The sequence below is a fragment of the Heterodontus francisci genome, chromosome 34 (genome assembly GCF_036365525.1).
Source record: "Heterodontus francisci isolate sHetFra1 chromosome 34, sHetFra1.hap1, whole genome shotgun sequence".
Classification (NCBI taxonomy): domain Eukaryota; kingdom Metazoa; phylum Chordata; class Chondrichthyes; order Heterodontiformes; family Heterodontidae; genus Heterodontus; species Heterodontus francisci.
Genome location: NC_090404.1, coordinates 45718749 through 45740742, shown reverse-complemented (window position 1 = coordinate 45740742; position 21994 = coordinate 45718749). Strand labels below are relative to the sequence as shown.

At 43.9% G+C, this 21994-nt stretch overlaps 1 pseudogene; it reads left to right on the top strand.

Moving 5' to 3' along the window:
* The first annotated feature begins 17323 nt into the window (after positions 1–17323).
* On the top strand, positions 17324–21041 carry LOC137348529 (thyrotropin-releasing hormone receptor-like; annotated as a pseudogene).
* The last annotated feature ends 953 nt before the right edge of the window (positions 21042–21994 follow it).

The window sequence follows — 21994 nt, the reverse complement described above, 5'->3', positions numbered from 1 at the left end:
TTCCTAAATGCCTCACCTCTAACAACTCTTTTACCTCTTTTTTCCAGATTCTTATGCTCTAATATTGCATATTTCCTTTGGCACCTCTAGGGGAGATCGTGGTGTAGTTGTAATGTCATTAGAATAGTAATCTAGAGGCCTAGGCTGGTAATGTGGGGCATGGGTCCTAATCCCATGACGGAAGATGATGAAACTTGAGTTTAATTAATAAATCTGGAATTAACAAGCCTGTCTAATGGTGACCATGAAACCATTGTTAACTGTTGTAAAAGCCCATTTGGTTCACTGATGTCCTTTAGAGAAGGAAATCTGCCACCCTTATCTGTTCTGAACTTCAGATTCACAGTAATATTCTTGACCCGTAAATGCCCGCCGAAATTGCCTGGAAAGCCACTTAATTCAAGGGAAGTTAGGGATGGGCACTAAATGCTGGCCTAACCAGCGACGCACACATCCCATGACCGAATTTTAGTCGTTAAAATCTCCAATTTTCACTGCTCCAAGGGATTTCATTTGCCTCTCGCTAATTTATTTGTAAATTACTCCTCTATCTCCTTCCTACTTTCCGGAGATGTATAAAATACACAGAGAAGTGTGATAGATCCTTCATGCTTTCTTGTTTCCAACCAAATAGATATTGTAAATAAAAGCAAAATACTACAGATGCTGGAAATCTGATATAAGTACAGTAGGTGCTGGAAATACTCAATAGGTCTGGCAGCATCTGTGGAGAGAGCAGCAAAGTTAACGTTTCAAGTCTGTGATCTTTCATCAGAACTGGCAAAGATTAGAAATGTGATAGGTTTTAAACAAGAAACTCAAGGGTGGGTGGGGGTGAGGTGGGGGGTGCTTGAGGGGGAAGAAAGCAAAAGGTAATGTGTGTGAGAGAACAGAGGGCCATAGAGATTAACTAAAAAGGAGGTCATGGGGCAAAGGCAAAGAGGCTGTACTAATGGTGTGGAGAAAGACAAAGCATTAGTGCAGATAAAGTGCTAATGACACAATAATTAACAGCCCGAGCCAAACGCACAAACATGAAAACCCAATTTAAGACAGGCACAAGGTGAAAACAATGGTGAAACGAAATAAAATAACAATAAAAGGGTCAGCCATGCTCTGTAATTATTGAACTCCATGTTCAGTCCGGAAGGCTGCAGAGTGACTAATTGGAAAATGAGGTGCTGTTCCTTGAGTTTTACTGGAACACTGCAGCAGGCCAAAGACAGGCCAAAGACAGGCCTAAGAGAAAGGCGGTTTGTTGAAATGTCAGGCAACCAGAAGCTCGGGGTCATGCTTTCGGACTGAGTGGTGGTGTTCCACTAAGCAGTCACCCAATCTGAGTTTGGCCTTCTCAATGTAGAGGAGACCGCATTGAGAGTAACGAATATAGTGTACCAAAGAAGTACAAGTAAAGTGCTACTTCACCTGAAAGGAGCGTTTTGAGCTTTGGATAGTGCGGAAAGAGGAGGTAAAAGTGCACGTATTACACCTCCTGCGATTGCATAGGAAGGTGCTGCAGGAAGGGGGCGAGATGTCGGGGATAATGGAGGAGTGGACCAGAGTGTCGCAGAGGCAATGAAGCCTTTGGAATGTTGGCAGGGGAGGGGACGGAAAGATGCGTTTGGTGGTGGCATCATGCTGGATGTGGCAGAAATGGCAGCGTATGATCATTTGGATGTGTAGGTTGATGAGGTGGAAAGTGAGGACAAGGGGAACACTACCACAGTTCTGGGAGGGAGGGAAGGGGACGGGGTAATGGCAGAAGTGCAGGAAATGGGTCGGACATTGTTGAGGGCCCTGTCAACCACAGGGGGGTGGGGTTCAATCCTCGGCTTAGGAAAAAGGCAGACATATCAGAAGCTCTGTTGTGGACGGTTGCATCATCAGAGCAGATGGGTCGGGGAGGGAGAATTTGAGAGAATGGAATGGACTCCTTCCAGGAGGCAACGTGTGGGGAAGTCTATTCGAGATAGCTGTGGGAGTCGTGAGATTATAATTAATATTAGTGGATAGTCCAGCCCAGAGATGAAGACAGAGAAGTCGAGGAAGGGAATGGAAGTGTCAGAGATGAACCATGTAAATGTGAGGGAAGGGTGGAAATTGGAAGCAAAGTTGATGACGTTTTCTATTTCGGGGCGAGAGCAGGAAAGGGCACCAATACAGTCATCAATCTACCGGAAAAAGAGTTTTGGGAGGGGCATGAGTAGGACAGGAACAAGGAATGTTCGACATGCCCTACAAAAAGACAGGCATAACTAGGACCCATGCGGGTACTGATAGCAACACCGATTATTTGAAGAAGTTTGTGCAGTTGAAGGAGAAGTTGTTCAATGTGAGAAAATGTTTGGCCAGGCGAAGGAGAGTGGTGCTGGATGGGGCCTATTTGGGCTTTTGCTCAAGGAAGAAACGGAGAGCCCTCTGACCGTCATGGTGTGGGGGTGGGGGGGGGGGGGGGTGGAGGTGCAGACAGATTGGTGGTCCAGATTTTGTCTTTGTTATGCCAAGGACATTCTCTAAAACTCTGCAATATTTTCTTCAAACTGCTGCTCTCGTCCTTCTTTATTGATTTATGGGATGTGAGTGTCGCTGTCAAGGCCAGCCTTTATTGCCCTTCCCTAATTGCCCTTGAAAATATAGTGGTGAACAGTTTTTTGAACCCCTTCAGTCTTTTTGATGTACATACATGCACATTGCTGTGAGGCAGAAATTTTCAGAATTTGACCTGGCAATGGTGAAGAAAGTTAAAGTCAGAAAGATGTTTGATTTGGAGAGTAAATTGCAGATGATGGTGTTCCCATGTGCTTGTTGCCTTTGTTTTTCTAGGCAATGGAGGTGCGGATTTGGAAGGTCCTGTTGGTGAATCACAGAAGTCATAGATGCTACACGTGACAGCCATGGTGCTCCAGTGGTGCACAAAGTTAACGTTTAACGTAATGGATGGCATTCCAATCAAGTGGATGGTTTTGTCCTGAATGGTGTCGAACCTCTTGAGTTTTGTTTGAGTTGCAATCATCCAGGCAAGTGGAGATTTTTTTTAAAAATTCTTTCATGGGATGTCCGCATCATTGGCAAGACCAGCATTTGTTACACCTGAGTGGCTACTTGGACATTTCAGCCGACAGTTAAGAGTCAACTGCATTTTTTTGTCTGGTGTCACATGTAGGCCAGACCATGTAAGGATGGCAGATTTGCTTCCCTAAAGGACATTAGTGAACCAGATGTTTTTTATGACAATCGATGATAGTTTTTGACATCATTGCAGAGAGTTGCTTTTAATTCCAGATTCTTATTAATTAATTGAATGCCGTGGTAGAATTTGAATCCGTGTCCCCAGTGCATTACTTCAAGCCTCTGAATCACTAGTCCATTGAATATGCCATCACACTCCTGACAGGCGCATTGTAGATGACGACAAGGATTTGTGCAGTCACGAGGTAAATTACTCACCACAGAATATCTAGACTCTGACCTGCTCTTGCAGCCATAGCATTTTTCTGGCTGGTGAAGTTAAATTTCCGGTTACTGGTTACTCCCAGAATTTTGATGGTAGGGTATTCAGCCATAGTAATGCCATTAATAGTCAAGGGGAGGAGATTAGACTCTTTATTGTTGGGATTATTAATTGCTTTCTCTATCTTCCTAAATATTTTGTATCCAGGAATATTAAGAATAGAATCATCCCCTGTTTTGAGCAAGGTCTCCGGTATCACCAGAATATAATTTATCCACGTGATAATTTGTGTCTGCAGGTCACCAACCTGGTAAGCACTCTCTTAGTTTTACGAACATGCACTTCAAACGTTTTGGTGAATGTTAGGGTAATAAAAGATTCGCTGATCAATATAGCTTTAGCCTGCTACTGGTGTTTGCTGAACGAGATAGAATGTTTGGGTACTAAAGGAATACCTGATTAATGTATCTTTACACTACCCCAAATGTTTGGTGAATGGGACAAAATTTAAAGGTACAAATGAATGAATTTCATTGATGTAGGGCCTTCACGAACCAAGGAAGTCCCATCCTTCTGCCAGTTAATTCTATGCCTCCTAATTTTTGACCCCTTTGCTAAGGTAATTGTGTCCTTCATGTGCACTCCAGCTAAACCTCATAATTTTATACACCTCAAGTAAATAACCCCTCAGATTCCTCTTTTCCAAGGAAAACGACGCAGACCATCCAATCTTTCCTCACAACGAAAATGTTCCAATCCTGTCAACATTCTCATAAATCAGCTCTGCACCCAGTGCAGTGGAATTGCATCTTCTTGTAAGGTGGTGACGAGAACTGCAGGCAGTACTCACGCTGTGGTGCATCTAGGGTTGTATACAGCTCCAGCATAAACTATCTGCTCTTACATTCTGTGCCTAAACTAACAGAGGAGTGCACGCTATATGCCTTAACCACCTTATCGACCTGTCAAGCTACCTTTAAGGATCTGTGGACATGCATTTCAAGGTCCCTCTGTTCCTCCACGCTACACAGTATCCTTATTTTGCTTCCCTTGCCTTGTTGCATCTCCCAAAATGTATTATCTCATACATGGGCCGAATGGCCTCCTTCTGCACTGTAACGATTCTGTGATTCTCTGGATAGAATCTTTCTGCCCAACAGACCAGAAATCTAAATCTTCCTGAAATCTAAGGATTTCCAGCAGTCTATCATCCATCCGGCCATTTTTTTTATCATCTGCAAACGTCTTTATTGTGTTCCTACATTTGAATCTAAATCATTAATATAAACTACAAAAAGCAAGGGACAGAGTACTGAGCCATGTGAAACCTGGGTAATAGTTTTCAAGTAGCACAAACACCCGTCAACAATTACCCTTTGCTTCCTGTCACTCAATTAACTTTGGATCCAATTTGTCACTCTACCTTGGATACCAACAGCCTTTACTTTTGTGATCAGCCTGCCAGGAGGGACCTTGTTAAAAGCCTTGCTAAAATCCATATAGGTCACATCCACCACACTGCCCTCATCAACCCTACTTGTCACCTCCTTAAAAAATTCAATCAAGTCAGTCAGACATGAACTATTCTTAATGGGTCAATCTCTAATTAATGGGTTCTACTGTCCTTCAGAATTGATTCCAATAATTTTCCCACAACCGAAGTTAAGTTGATTGGCCTATAATTACACAGATTATCCCTTTTCCGTTTGTAAGCAATGGTACAACGTTGGTAGTCTTTCAACCCTCTGGTATCACTTTTCTAAGCATGAAGGGTTGAAATATGACGGTCAGAGCTTCCGTAATATCCTCCCTTGCTTCTTTTGCCAACCTGGGATATATTTCATCCTGGTCTGGTGATTGATCTACTTTCTCGCCAACTAATATTCCCATCCCATATTTAATACTCTTCCTCCTTAGCTACGATGTCATCATCAGCCTCTTTTTTGTGAAGTATTCATTAAAACACTAACCCACATCTTCTGCCTCCACACTTAAGTGACATTTCTGGTCCTTAATAGGCCATAGTCTTCCCTGAGTCAGAATCAGAGAATGGTTACAGCACAGAAGAAGGACATTTGGCCTGTCGTGTCCATGTAGCTGTCTGTAAGGGCAACTCTCTTAATCCCACTCTCCTGCCTTTTCCCCATAGCCCTGAAATTTTTTGTTTCAAATAATTATACAATTCACTTTTGAAGGTCTCGATTGAATTGTTTCCATCACACTCTCAGGCACAGCATTTCAGATCCTAACCATGCGCTGTGTAAAAGTCTTTCCTCATGTCACCGTTGCATCTTTTGCTAATCACCTTAAATAGGTGTCCTCTGGTTCTGAATCCTTCGACCAATGGGAGCAGTTAATCCTGATCTAGTCTGTACAGACCCCACATGATTTTGAGCACCTCTATCAACTCTCCACTTAATCTACTTTTCGCCAAGGAGAACGCCCCAGCTTCTCAAATCAATCCACGTAACTGAAGTTCCTCATCCCCAGAAACATAGTCATGAATCTATCCTCCTGCATTTAATATATTACTAAAAACATCTTTGGTTTCCCTTGATTTTACTTCCCAGTATGTTTATGCCCTCGCTTTGTTTCCCAATTTCTCGTGGTTTCTCACCATTACACTTTCTGTGCTCTTTGATGCTTTCTGAAGTATTAAGCTCTCAGTGTCTGAAATGAACGCACAATTTTTTACATTATCTTACCCAGATGCACTTTGTCATTCAGCAATTTGCTGCCTTTTTGGTAACGTGTTTCCCCTGAACCCATTGAGTTTACTTCTTGAATGCCTCCCATTAAGCTATGGTAAACTCCCAGCAGCGTTAGTGCCCCTTTTTCGATCCTTAGACAAACACATATAGCCTCAATTGATGATCCCGCTAACATGTCATCCCTTTTCACGGCTGTAATTTCCTCTTTAAACAATGTTGCCACACACTTCCTTTTTCATGCCTCTATCTCGTCTGAAAATCTTTAATCAGGAACGTTAAGCTCGTAATTCTGTCCCTCTCTAAACCATGGTTCAGTGATTGTTTAAAAAAGCATACTTCTACATGTCTATCTGTTCCCTCAGCTCATCTGCTTCATGCACTCTGCTCCGTGCATTTAATGCAATTGAGTTGGTAGCAGATGCCTACAGACAGAAATTAGGAATTTAAGACAAAGAAACAGGGCTAGACATATGTAGAATTTGTTAGAGAGAAGGAAATGGTGATTCATAGGTGATATAGATTGCGAAAGCATGTACAAAATTTTGAAAGCTTTAGGAAGTAATTCTGATGGAAGAATTCAAGAATAGTGCCCTTCAGGAAAGAGCCCGATCCGAGAGGACATAAAGTTGGTAAAATAAGGGATTGTGCAATAATGGCAGATGATTATGAATTGCAGCGGTTCAAGAAAGCAGCTCATCACCACCTTCTTCTTCTTTCTTCTTTTGGGCCTCCTTATCTCGAGAGACAATGGATACGCGCCTGGAGGTGGTCAGTGGTTTGTGAAGCAGCGCCTGGAGTGGCTATAAAGGCCAATTCTGGAGTGACAGGCTATAAATGCTGGCCTAGCCAGTGACGCTCACATCCCATGAAAGAATAAGAAATAAATGACCTCCAAAAGCAGTAGTCACAGGCCCCAGTTTGGAAACTTTCAGAGAGGTTGGACAGATAGAAAGGTTGATAATGAAAAAAAAGATCTAATTCGATTGAGAAAGATGGCAAGGGTAAAGCACTGACACACAACGGATTCTTCTTTTTCTTCTTTGGCCTCCTTGTCTTGAGAGACAATGGGTAAGCGTCTGGAGGTGGTCAGTGGTTTGTGAAGCTGCAACTGGAGTGGCGCTAAAGACGAATTCTCGAGTGACAGACTCTTTCACAGGTGCTGCAGATAAAATTGTTTGCTGGGACTGTTACAGAGTTGGTTCTCCCCTTGCGCTTTTGTCTTTTTTCCTGCCAACTAAGCTAAGTCTCTTCGACTCACCACACTTTAGCTCCTCCTTTATGGCTGCCAGCCAGCTCTGGCGACCACTGGCAACTGACTCCCCGACCTGTGCTCAATATCACAGGACTTCATGTCACGTTTGCAGACGTCTTTGAAGCGGAGACAAGGACGGCTGGTGGGTCTGATGCCAGTGTGGAGCTCGCTGTACAATGTGTCCTTGGGGACCCTGCCATCTTCCATGTGGTTCACATGGCCAAGAAATCTCAAGCGCCGCTGGCTCAGTAGGGTGTATATGCTGGGGATGTTGGCCGCCTCGAGGACTTCTGTGTTGGAAATACGGTCCTGCCACCTGGTGCCAAGGATTCTCTGGAGGCAGTGAAGATGGAATGAATTCAGACGTCGCTCTTGGCTGACATACGTTGTCGAGGCCTCGCTGCCGTAGAGCAAGGTACTGAGGACACAGGCTTGATACACTCGAACTTTGATGTTCCGTGCCAGTGCGACATTTTCCCACACTCTCTTGGCCAGTCTGGACATAGCAGTGGAAGCCTTTCCCATGCGCTTGTTGATTTCTGCATCTAGAGACAGGTTACAGCTGATAGCTGAGCCGAGGTAGGTGAACTCTTGAACCACTTCCAGAGTGTGGTCGCTGATATTGATGGATGGAGCATTTCTGACGTCCAGTCCCATGATGTTCGTTTTCTTGAGGCTGATGGTGAGGCCAAGTTCAGCTCAGGCAGCCGCAATCCTGTCGATGAGTCTCTGCAGACACTCATTGGTGTCAGGTGTTAATGTAGCATCGTCAGCAAAGAGGAGTTCCCTGATGAGGACTTTCCGTACTTTGGTCTTCACTCTTAGAGGGGCAAGGTTGAACAACGTGCCACCTGATCTTGTGTGGAGGAAACTTCCTTCTTCTGAAGACTTGAACGCATGTGAGAGCAGCAGGGAGAAGAAGATCCCAAACAGTGTAGGTGCGAGAACACAGCCCTGTTTCACGCCACTCAGGATAGGAAAGGGGTCTGATGAGGCGCTGCTGTGCTGAATTGTGCCTTTCATATTGTCATGGAATGAGGTGATGATACTTAGTAGCTTTGGAGGACATCCGATCTTTGCTAGTTGTCTGAAGAGACCACGTCTGCTGACGAGATCAAAGGCTTTGGTGAGATCTATGCAAGCAACGTCGAGGGGCATCTGTTGTTCACGGAATTTCTCCTGTAGCTGGCCAAGGGAGAACAGCATGTCAATGGTGAATCTCTCTGCTCGGAAGTCACACTGTGCCTCAGGGTAGACATGCTCAGCCAGCTTCTGGAGCCTATTTAAAACGATTCGAGCGAAAAATTTCCCCACTATGCTAGCAGGGTGATCCCACAGTAGTTGTTGCATTCACCATGGTCACCCTTGTTCTTATAGAGGGTGATGATATTGGCATCGCGCTTCTCCTCTGGTACTGCTCCCTCATCCCAACACAGGCAAAGCAGTTCGTAGCAGGCTTGGTACTCTTGATTATTTCAGGGGCAATGCCGTCCTTTCCAGGGGTTTTCCGCTGGCTAGAGAATCAATGGCATCACTGTGTTCCGATTTTATTGGCTGTACGTCCAGCTCATCCATGACTGGCAGAGACTGGGCTGCCATGAGGGCTGTCTCAGTAACAACATTTTCCCTGGAGTACAGTTCTATGTAGTGCTCGACCCAGCGGTCCGTTTGATTGCATTGGTCAGTGATTGTACCCCCTGATTTCGATTTGCGGGGGAGGTGATCTTCTTGATGGTTGGCCCAAAAACTCTCTTAATGCCATCATACATTCCTCTGATGTTTCCGGTGTCGGAGGCCAGCTGAATATGACTGCATAGGTGTTGCCAGTAGTGATTTGCGCAGCGCCTGGCTGTTCTTTGTGCAGCGCTTCTGGCTGCCATAAGTGCTACAGATGTTAACTCGCTGGGGGCTTTCTTGTAGTTCAGCAGTGCAATGCGCTTAGCAGCTATGACAGGTTCCATTTCTTCAAAGTGAGATTGAAATCAGTCTGTATTCTGCTTCACACGTTTGCCATGGGTGGTCATTGCTGAGTCATAGATGGCATCTCTGATGTGGGCCTACTTGGTCTCTCTGCAGGAGTGTTTTGAAGGGCATTTTCAAGTGAATTTAGAAACTTATGTAACAGCTGTGGGTAAGAAATTCTGCGAGTTTTGATGCGTGGGCGGCCCTTCTGCCTGGAGTGATGCAGCTTCTTTGATTTGCGTCTAACTTTTCAGCACACCAGGGAGTGGTCGGTGTTGCAGTCCGCACTGTGGAAGCTGCGTGTGATTTGAATGCTGTTTAAAGAGGCTCGCCTTGTGATGATGAGGTCCAGCTGGTGCCAACGACGTGATCTTGGGTGCCTCCAAGAAATCTGGTGTCAGGGTTTAGTATGAAAGAACGAGTTGGTGATGCAGAAGTTATGATAGGTACACAACTCAAGCAATCTCTGTCCATTCTCATTCATCATTCCAGTGCCATAGCGCCCAAGGCAGGAGGGCCATGAGTTATAGTCGGCCACATCCCTGGCATTAAAGTCCCCCAGCAGGAACAGATGTTCGGTATTGAGGATGCTACTAATAATATTATGGAGTTGCTCATCGAACTGGTCTTTAGCTTCAGGTGGGGAGCAATGTGTTGGAGCATAGATGCTGAGTAGGTGTACTGGACCAGAGGTGGTGAGCAGTCGGATGGACAGTATGCGTTCTGAGCCATTTGAGGGTGCTTCTATCATGCTGAGCAAAGAGTTTCTGATGTCAAAGTCCACTCCATGCTGTCTTGGTTCTTCAGGATCCCTACTCTGCCAGAAGAAGGTGTAATCTTGCTCTCTTAGAGGTCCGCTCGCAGGGAGATGTGTCTCCTGAAGTGCTGCAATGTCCGCATTGAGTCTACTGAGCTCGTTGTTGATGATGGCGGTCCTCCGAGAATCGTTGATTTGTGTAAGGTCTTCCGACAGGCCAGCACACATAGTTCTGACGTTCCAGCTTACAAAACGAAGGGCTGGTATCTTCTTTCCTTTTTTGTCGTGCTGTTTGGTGCGATGTTGTAGTCCACTTTTCGGGCAATAACCCTGAGCTCCAAGCACCCATTGAAGCTAGTGGACTGTGGCGGGACAGAACCTTACTGACCGGGGGCTGCCCGGTCTGAGTCGGGCGGTAGCTGTCCAGTGAGATGCGATCACCTCTCTCACCGACATAGGCAACCGGTGGTGCCCAATCTCTACGCCAATTGAGCTGGACCTGTACCCCGAGACTGCTGCCTTCTGGGTTGTTTTGGTCGCTGTGAGGTGACTATGGAGTGACCTCTCCATGGCGCATGCCTGGGCGGATGTATGGAGGTTGTGAGTTGCCTGGTGTCAAAACCCCCCTCTCGTCTTCCTGGTGGGGTCCAGAGGAGTGCAGAGCACGTCGCTTGGCACCAGTATGGCTGCAGGAACTGCCGGAAACATGCCAAAGGTGCCACATGAACGCCTTTGGGGTTCCACTCCAGGTTTTCTGTTAGGGTTTACTCCCTTAGCCTTGGTCTCTCCCGAGAAGCCCACGAGGAAGTGGGGCTGTTAGGGTCCCTGCTCAGGGATGGGTGGATTCCGGTGGGAGTAGTTGGGGCGAAGTGGGTGCGGTGGGGGAGGGGTGTGGTGGGAAGGGGTGGAGGGAAGATGGTGCGAGGGGCCAGCTGAGAAGGGGGTGTGAGGGGGTGGGGGAGGGGGCGCGAGATGGGTGAGCTGGGAGGGGAGCGCGAGGGGGTAGCTGGGAAGGGGAAGCGGGGGAGAGGGGGTGGAGGAAGGCGGAAGGGGTAGGAGGGGGTGGAGGAAGGGGGTGCAGTTAATAAAACATTTCATCAGTTCCCACCATTGTCCTGTAGTGATCTGAATGCTGGTGAGGTACCTTCATTAATTGGTAAGTAGTAATGCCCTTAAGAAAGGACCACATTAGGGTAATCGGGCTGTCGGTGAATCTGTTTGCTTCCATCTGCATTGTCTTCATCAACAAGTGGATCGCAACCCTGGTGAACAGGCCAGCCCACAGCTTGCGCGGCCTCCTCGATATCAGTGTCCCGCAGTGTCCAGCATGGAAGGAGACCTTGCCTTTGTTGTAGCTGATTTCGTTCAGGTATTCTGATGCAGCTCGAGGTGCATCTGTAGTGCAATGTCGGTGAATTCCTGCTGGTACCGGCACTCGAAGCTGTCACCCACCTTACGCGGTGAGCTTTCTCGGGCGGCAGCAGAGTACAATATGATAATAAGATAAGTGATCCATTGGATTCAGTGCAGCTCACAGCAGATTTATTACCTGCCATCATTTTCTGGGCTTCATAATGTTCCATGTAACTATCATTCTCGGTAACTTTCTCTTGTCCGACCTGGGCCACTCCAGCCTGTTTAACATCGAATGGATCTGCATAGTCTTCGAGAATAATGACCTTGCCCTGTTTGTTCTCCTCGGGAGATGCTGGATACTTGCGGCAGCTTTTCTCGGGGTTCTCCACTTTGATGAGCCGGTATTTGACATCGGGAAAGCCAAGCGGAAAGGTTTGGTTCAAGGAGACCAACATGCTGTTTTTGTTATGAGAAAATACATGTGAAGGTTGAGTGTTGGAAGTGGAAAAATAAACTTGTAGCATGTGTTTGGTTGAATGGTGCCCTCCCAGGAAATACTGTCTGGGAGGATAACGTTCACAGCAAGCTGGTAATTACTCCAACATTCATGGATAGAGTGAATCAGGTTTCAGTAGTCTATAGAAGTTTTCTGTTTCAGGGTGAATTATCTCCAGAGTCATGTGGTGTGGTAGATAAGCCAATTGTTATCCTTAGAGATACAGGGATGCTACTGTCACTGATGTTGGCAGGTGACATGAATTCATTTTTCCCTGGCAGTGTGTCGAATGCAAATATGGTAATCTAAGGGATTGGTGAACCTACCGATCCGTTCTCTTTTATAGGGTTAATTTAATACTTGATTTGGTCACTGGTCCTGTTGCCGTTGGTGTCAATCCAATTTGGTCTATTGAGCGGGTAGATTTTCTGCTAGGAAATCACTTCGCTGGGGATAAGGTAGTGGCATTGCCAGTAATTTCAGAAAATCCAGCAGACGTTGCTGAAACTGAGGTTTTCCTGGAAGAGCATTCTGGAATATTCCCGTATTGCGATGTAACTAGATTCCACTCATAGTTAAGTACGATGAGAAGGCTTCATTTGTTGTGGTGGTCAATTCAGGTGTTCAGTTGTCTCAAACTCTTATCAAGGATTTGGATGAAGAGTTTGGTTGTAAAAGCTCCAATGCTAATATGGTGTTTTGTTTTGTTTTGTTTTTCTGCTTAGCAGATCTTCCTTGATTGAAGCACAACAGGCAGACCCTGACTTAGGACTTTTGGCTCAGATGTCGTTTTCTGAAGGAGAGGCTGAACAGGTCACTGAGTATTATTGTGTCAAGAATGGCATTCTTATGAGGAAGTGGAGACCTCCCCAAATGTCCGCCTTTGAGGATCGGGCTGCAGCTCATCAAATTGGTTTCCCTCCTTGCTACTGCAGGGAAATGTTGAGAATTGCCCATGACATTCCAGTTGCAGGTCTTTTGAATATTCAGAAGATATAGGCCAGAGTAATGATCCATTTTTACTAGCCAAAGCTGCACAATGATGTGTTTGACTTGTGTCAGACATATCACACATGTCATATGATTGGGAAATTGTAGCTTTCGATTAAACAAGCGCCATTAATGCCAATATATGCATTTGCCAAAGCATTTGGCAGTGTTCTTGTAGATTGTGTAGCTGTAGCACAAGTGGTAGAGAATGTAGATGGTGACACTGATGCATGGGATAAACCAAAGGCTGAGCCTGAGATTGAGTTTTCCAGATTGAGCCTCCTGCAGTGAGGATTACAAACACAGAGGTGTTATAGGGTCTTAGTGAGGTGCTACAACACCTACCTGAGCACCAGAGGAAATAAATAACTGACTTACTGATGGTGTGTAAGCCGGTAGGTGCAGATAAGCCAGATATACATCACTGTCGATTCATGCGGTTGATGGTAGGGGAAACTAAACCAATTAAACAAAACTGCTACAGACTCAAGCCCAGTAAATTGGTCACAATTATAGAAGAGGTTCAGTACATGTTCAGTAATGATAGTTTCGACAAAGGCTCGAGGAGTGCACTGCCTTTCTTTAGTTTCACTTCTCCACAGCTCAGAACATATATTTAGATGCGTACCCAGTTACCAATGCGGCCAATTATATACTGAACCTATTTTAGTTTCAGAATAAAATCCACCAACCAGGTTTCTTTCATCAACAACAAAAGTATTAATTTGTTATAAAAGACAACGTATTCAGTAAAGAAGCAAAGCTTTAATACACAGTTTGAAAAATGACAGAATATATATGTCTATATATATATATATATATATTCCCTTCCAAATACACAGCACCCACACACGCATGCACACACATTGGTTAAAGGAAAAATAAAGATGCTTTGGTCCAAGTGCTACTTAATTCTTGAATAAAAAGAATGCAATATGTTGTGCTGTAGATGAAGTCCGAGTATACCAGGTCACTGGGATCTCTTTAGAAGCAATTTTTTTGAGGACATGTCGAAAGGAAGTCTTCCAAACTCCTCTCAGGAGAAATGCATCATCAGGAATTACAGCTAGCACATACTAGATTTTTTTTTTGCAGGGTTCTCAGAGAAGTGGAGAATAGATGAGCTGGGTGTTTCTTTCAGCAGAATACAAACCTAACTGACTCAAAACAATATTCAAAATGACCAACTCTTGACCACCATAAATCATGACATGTCACCTCTCTTGTGAACAACTACCATAGTCAGAAGGCGCCTGTTGTTTACTTAACTGAAGATGTGTGAATCTAGTAAATTTTGTTTTTAAGCAGAGTCCATCCAGCGAGCCTTCAAAAAAGTCCAGCATCTATGGAATCACGTCAGTCCTCCAATGAATCCACTTAAAAATGGAAGCACTTTCATAATATGATATAATTGAAGTCAAAGTCATCATCAGATATGAAAGGTTTTAAACAAGAAGCAGGAAAAGGGTGGGGTCGCAAAGAACAAAAGAGAAGGTCTGTAATAAAGGCACGAGAGATTAAAGGACAAAGGGACGGTGGTGCAAGGCAATAGGATATGGTAATAGGACAAGTAAAGAGTAAAAGCTAATGTCTCGATTTAGTGTAAATGGAAATAATCAGAAAGATCAAAAGGAGCTGCTGCCCAAAAACAAAATAAATAACAAAAACACAACAAAAAAGAGAAAATGGGGGCAGTGGTTATGATCTGAAATTGTTGAACTCTATGTTGAATCCAGAAGGGTGTGAAATGCCTAATCAAAGGAAGAGGTGCTGTTCCTCGACCTTACGTTGAGTTTCATTGGGACAGTTTAGGAGACCGAGGACCGAAGTGTCAAAGTGGGAGCGGAGAAGAGAATTAAAATGACAAGTGACGCGAAACTCGAGATCACTTTGCGGACTGAATGGAGGTTCTTTGCAAAGCGATCACCCAATCTACAATTGGGATGCTGAGTGTAGAGGAAACTGCATCTGGAGCAGCAAATGCAGCATACTAAATGGACAGAAGTGCAAGTAACACACTATTTCACTTGGAAAGGGTTTTTGGGGCCCTGGACAGTGAGAAGGGTGGGTGCTGCAATTTCTGCACTTGCATGAGATGTTGCCGAGGAGAAGGAAGGAGGTGTTGGGGAGACATAGGGGTAGACAAGAGTGACCCGGACCAAACGGCAGCTTCTGCATGCAGAAAGGGTAGGGTGGGGAGATGTATTTGATGTTGGCATCAGGCTGGGCGTGGTGGAAAATGGGAAAGGAAGGTCTGTTGATTGTAGAACCTAGTGGAGTGCTAGGTGAGGACATGAGGAACTCTATCGAGGTTATGAGAAGGAGGAAGGGATGAGAGCAGAAGTGCAGAAAATGGGATGGACACAGTCCTGGGCTTTGTCGAACATGGTGGGGTGGAAATTCTTGGCTGGGGGACAATGAAGACATATCCAAAGCTCAAGCATGGAAAGAACAGATGCAATGAGAGAATGGAGGAAACACAATATGAGGAAGTATGGCCAAGGAAGCTGAGGGAATTGTTGGGATTATAATGAATATTGATCGATAGCCGATATCCAGAAATGGACACAGCGAAGTCGTGGAGGGAATAGAAATGACAGAGATGGACTATGTGAAGGCGTGGGAAGGGTAGAAATGGGAACCAAAGCTAATGATATTTTCCAATTCAGGGTGAGAGCAAGAAACAACACTAATACAGTCATTATTATACCAAAAGCGAGGTGAGGGAGGGGCCTGAGTAGGACTGGAACAGCGAATGTTTCACATATCCTACAAAAAGGCAGACATAGCTGGGACCCTGCAGAATTCCATAGAAATAGTTTTTATTTGAACGGAACGAGTGAAGTTGCAGGAGAAGTTATTCAAAGTAAGAACAAGTTCAGACAACCGGAGAAAGGTACTGATGCGTGGGCAATGATTGGGTCACCGTTCAGTAGGAAATCATCAGAGATCATCTTGATGGGGGATGAAGGGGTAGAGTGATGGACTGTCCATGGTGAAAAGGAAAGGGTTAGGACCAGGAAGCCGAAAACTGTCAATGTAGCGGATGGTAAGTGAAGTCTCATGGATGGAGATGGGAAGAGACTGAGTGAGCATTTTCACGGTACATGTACACATGCTGACAAGAATCAGTTCGCAAAGAAATTAGCAGAACGTGACTGCTCCTTTGCAAATTGAATATAACCGTGCTTAGCTGCCCATGCTCACACTCATGCCCTGAGTGAAATTTTGGTGAACTGGTCCTGTCTACACTAAATATAAAAGCAGAATACAGCAGCTGCTAGAAATCCGAAGTAAAAACATAAAGTGCTGGATATGCTCAGCAGGTCAGGCAGAATCTGTTACCACAGACGAGATGAGCGTTTTATTTCACATTAAACTGATGTGGACCAGCCCACTCTAGCAGTAACCGTGTTGAGGTGGACCTATGGATACCGAATGTAACCCTGCTGAATAAGATCTTGTCAACTAAGAATATAAGCATGTGGAAATGAGCCTGTGCAGAATGAATGTAACCACTTTGATCTGGACTGGTTAACACAGAATGTGACTGTGCCGAAATGGACCAGTCCACACTGAATGTAACCTTGCTGAACTGAACTTCTCCACACTGAATATAAGCGCCCAAACCTGGGCATCATCTGTCCATACTGAATATAACCAAACTATGCTGAAGTGGGCCAGTTTACATTGAATTTCTACAGGCAGAATAGGACCTGTATGCATTGAACAAAAACTACACTAAACAGGACAAGTCGGCACTAAATGTAATCGTGAAGAACTGGGCCTGTACACACCGAATGTAACCATGCTTAACTGGACATGTCCACACTGAATGCACACAGTCGTGTTAACTGCATTGTGTAAGTGTAACCACTTTGCATGTGACTCGTGACCATATGGATTGAACCATGGTGCAAATCAATGGTGCAAACTTGGCTTTTTTTCCCCTTTAGGACCAGAATATCTCTGGTCAGTTATTTCTTGTGCTTCTGAACTCAACATTGTGCGGTTAACCCGATAATTCCTCGTGTACAACGTTCAGTTGCGCCATTGCAAACGCCTATTTTACCTTTCATTATTGTTTATGAAGAAATGTAACTGGAATCACTTTGCACACTCTGGGTATTTCACTTTAAAGCTATATCAGATCCCTTGAAAAACATCTCATTACATCAAAACAAGCTAACGACTCCTGCAGCAGCTGCACTAATCTGCTTTTTTTCTCAATTAGTGTAATGAATGTAAAACACTAAACCATCTAATTATCACCCTGGAGCCTGACATCGGGTATAAATGTAACAATCTTTCAGTGTAGTACAGAACACGTTCAGGGCTTCTGATAGAAATGCACGGAACACCAAAAGGTCTCGTGTTTGCCATTTACTATCCCATCCTTGCATCTATTGGAGTCCCAGGTAAACTAGTGCAGATATTTATTAATTACGGAAATCATTGCTTTGTGGTATCATGCTTAATGCTTCTCGACGTTACCGATATCCATTCTCCTATTTAATGGAATAATTTCTCCCTTGTAACAATGTAATTTCTCCCCTTTACAATGAGAAAATTTCTCTGTTTTAATTGGTATAATTTCTCTCCTTTTACAGTATTTTTTTCTACTTTAACAGTATTAATTCTCCATTTTAACAATATACTTTCTTCCCTTCGCTGACATAATTCCTCGTCATTCACGATAAAATTTCACCCCTTTAATAGTGCCATTCCTCCCCTTTAACATAGAACATTACAGTGCAGTACAGGCCCTTCCACCCTCGATGTTGCGCCGACCTGTGAAACCATCTGTCCCACACTATTCCATTTTCATCCATATGTCTATCCAATGACCACTTAAATGCCCTTAAAGTTGGCGAGTCTACTACTGTTGCAGGCAGGGCGTTCCACGCCCCTACTACTCTCTGTGTAAAGAAACTACCTCTGACATCTGTCCTATATCTATCACCCCTCAATTTAATGCTATGTCCCCTCGTGTTTGCCATCACCATCCGAGGAAAAAGGCTCTCACTATCCACCCTGTCCAACCCTCTGATTATCTTATATGTCTCTATTAATTCACCTCTTCTCCTCCTTCTCTCTAACGAAAACAACCTCGAGTCTCTCAGCCTTTCCTCGTAAGACCTTCCCTCCATACCAGGCAACATCCTAGTAAATCTCCTCTGCACCTTTTCCAAAGCTTCCACATCCTTCCTATAATGCGGTGACCAGAACTGCACAGAATACTCCAGGTGCGGCCGCACCAGAGTTCTGTACAGCTGCAGCATGACCTCGTGGCTCCTAAACTCGATCCCCCTACTAATAAAAGCTAACACACCATATGCCTTCTTAACAGCTCTATTAACCTGGGTGGCAACTTTCAGGGATTTATGTACCTGGACACCAAGAACTCTCTGCTCATCCACACTACCAAGAATCTTCCCATTGTCCCAGTATTCTGCAATCCTGTTACTCCTTCCGAAGTGAATCACCTCGCACTTTTCCACATTAAACTCCATTTGCCATCTCTCAGCCCAGCTCTGCAGCCTATCTATGTTCCTCTGTAACCTACAACATCCTTCGGCACTATCCACAACTCCACCGACCTTCGTGTCATCCGCAAATTTACTAACCCACCCTTCTACACCCTCATCCAGGTCATTTATAAAAATGACAAACAGCAGTGGCCCCAAAACAGATCCTTGCGGTACACCACTAGAAACTAAACTCCAGGATGAACATTTTCCATCAACCACCACCCTCTGTCTTCTTTCAGCTAGCCAATTTATATATATTTTATATATACAGTATATACTCTTCCTTTGACCAGTGCCATTCCATCACTTAAACTAAATAAGTTCTCCCATTTCCTGCTGTTACGCCACGATGTAAATGTATTCTATTCTGTCATAGACTCTATTCCTGTAGTTAAATTAAACAGACTGTTATTGGAGTGTAAATTTACCTCCATTGTGTCATTGACACTGTTTATTGTGGGTGAAATATCACCCTGTTATCACAGTATAAACGTAATTCTAATGTGTTATTGAAACTGTTACTGTGGATGAATTATTACACTGTTATCACAGAGTAAATACAGTTCTATTGTGCTTTTGACACTTTTACTGTGGGTATATTATCGCACTGTTATCAGGGTGTACTTGCAGTTCTATTGTGTTATTGACATTAACAGTGACAGATTAATTGCCACAAATGATTCATTGATGCACAGAATTTAAGCATTGAATAATTCCAAACTGAATCTGTTGAATGCATTTATTGAAAGGACTTTATTAGGCACAGACATGTTGACAGAAATACGAGCAACACAACAGTGAGCGTTTTATGAATGATCTATATTTGCCCCAAACTCACAGCGCTCTGTGTTTCTGCTGTTAGTCTCTAATACGCATTGATTCAGTCCAGCTCTTCTCTTCCACATTAGCTGCTACTGATTGTTCAACAGTGGCCAATGCTGAGTCCTGAAATTTCCTTCTGCTCCTTGTACCTAGCAATGGCCCGGACTGGCATTACTATTTTCTTCATATTTTGAGAGGCCACATAATTGGTGGCATCTGACGCATCTGCCACACATACTTTTAATTTCAGTATCCACTAAAGAATCAATCTGATCATTTCTCACAATCGCACAATGTAGTATTAAGGAAGTGTTGCATGGTAGAAGGTACCTTTCTTATTATGACACCTCATCATCTGCCAGTTCTACAGATTCAAATTGCACTGATGATCTCAGGTTACTGTCAGATGCAGAGCTCAGAGTTATCACTGCATCCTCACACTTATTGTTCTATTGTGTGATATGCCTCTTCAATATTTTCGGTAATTATTTGCTGATCTATTATTTTTCATGTGTATTTGATGTTCTCCTGTTGGTTTTGATATGATTTTGATGCCGTCTTGTTCTCTGTGATGTATCAATGCTTTATTTTACGTTTTGATATAATTGGTCTGTTGTATTTTTAACCAGATTATTTGGTATGAACACAGTAACACGTGCACATAGCTTAAGCGATAGTTTTCCACTCAGGATCATGCATCAAGGCTGTAGATTTCGCACACAAACCTGTAAAATGGCTGATTTTGTTGGGACACATATACTCTCCATTTTTCTCTCAGTCTCTCTCTTCCTCTTTCTTACTGCTAACTTGGCAGTGATTGCAATCCTGTCCCGAGGAAAATGCGGTCTCTCCAGATGTATCACTTACTACCTGGTATCCATGGCTGTGATGGATCTCCTTCTCATTATCACTGCGGTGATATTAAACCGGATTTCTGGTATTTATTTCCCATACAGTTTCCTGTCCATCACACCCCTATGCAGCCTCCGTATTGCCGTCATCTATGCTTCCATTAACTGTTCTGCCTGGTTAACGGTCGCTTTCACTTTTGATCGATTTGTGGCCATTTGTTGCCAACAACTAAAAATAAAATATTGCACTGAGAAAACGGCAGCGCGGGTTATAGGAATTGTGTCCACCCTGAGCTGTCTAAAAAACACTTTCTTTTATTTTATATATGAACCTTTGCACATACTTAACAATGTACCCTGGTTCTGTAGTGTAAAATTAATATTTTATACCTCACCTGCATGGGCCGCATTTGACTGGATTGTCGTCATTTTAACCCCTTGTCTCCCATTCATTCTAATTTTACTGTTCAATGCTCTGACTGTCAGATATATTCTAGCAGCCAGTACAGCTCGCAGGAGACTCCGAGCCCACAGCAATGGAGAGACTCAGAGTGACCCAGAGATGGAGAAGAGGAGAAAGTCCATTGTTTTACTCTTTGCCATCTCGGGCAGTTTCATCCTGCTTTATTTGTTATATTTTATAACGATCATCTATGTCTGAATTGCGAACGTTACTTTTTTTTCAGGTTCCGATTTCAGTGACTCAACATTTATTCTGGAGGAAAATGGATATATGCTTCAGTTTTTGAGTTCCTGCATTAATCCGTTTATTTATGCAGGGACCCAGTGTAAATTCAGAGAGGAGTTGAAGAATGGGGTGAAATATCCACTGAGTCTAATTGTTAAGTTATTTAGCTCATGAAAACAGTAAAACCCACCATGAATTGTACACTATGCCCATTCTTTCCTCTTCTTGTCCATGTCACACATGGCCTCTCCTCCCAGATACATAGTCAGTCGCTTTCGGATCCTTACCCACTGTGTGAATTTAAGAATGCATGAGGATGCTGCATCAGCACACAAATCAGTCTGTTCTCAGCTAGTTTCCTGTTCTTTACCCTGTGCTGACTCAGGCCTGTTACATTCCCATCAGTCCTGAGGGCTCCGGAGAACGGCTACATTTATGTGGGAGACAGAGACTCTGACCTCTGATCTGTTGTTTGGATACTCAGTTTAACTGTTTAATGAATGCACCTCAATATTCCACCTGGGAATGGTTTGGATCTTGATGGCAGTGCCTCCTCTGTAGTAGAAACACATAATGTCCTCGGGCATTGTTCGCTGCTCACTAGGCACCGTTACAGCTGCGTTTCTGTGCCCATAAACATCGAACAGAGGAATTGTTCGTGGAAATAAAAAGAAAAGACCATCCAGTTCATCAATTGGATATCCTTAGTGTCATCAAACATTATAAAACGAATCCAACAAAATTATACTTTTTGAAACAGGGTGCAAATGATAAACAGCCAAATCATAAAAAGGAAACTTATCAAATTTCATGAGAATATTATCTACACTATGCAATATACATTTCAGTCTAATTCGTGTTTTGTCATCTTGATAGCCGCATGATGCAACCACAATGCCGTTGTTGAATGATCATAGTAATCGCTCTCTGTCAACTTCTATAAAACAGAGCCTGACATGAGGCGAGGTAAATCCAGTGCTGGAGACGAGAGGCGTAAAATTAATTGCAGAGATGGAACAGAGGCCTAGCATTGCTTTGCTGTGGCGCAATGAACTCTTTTATGAGGGTGTGCCATGATGTCTCCTGTTCTACTGGGGCACCTTGGCAACTTTACTTTTGCCGAGCAT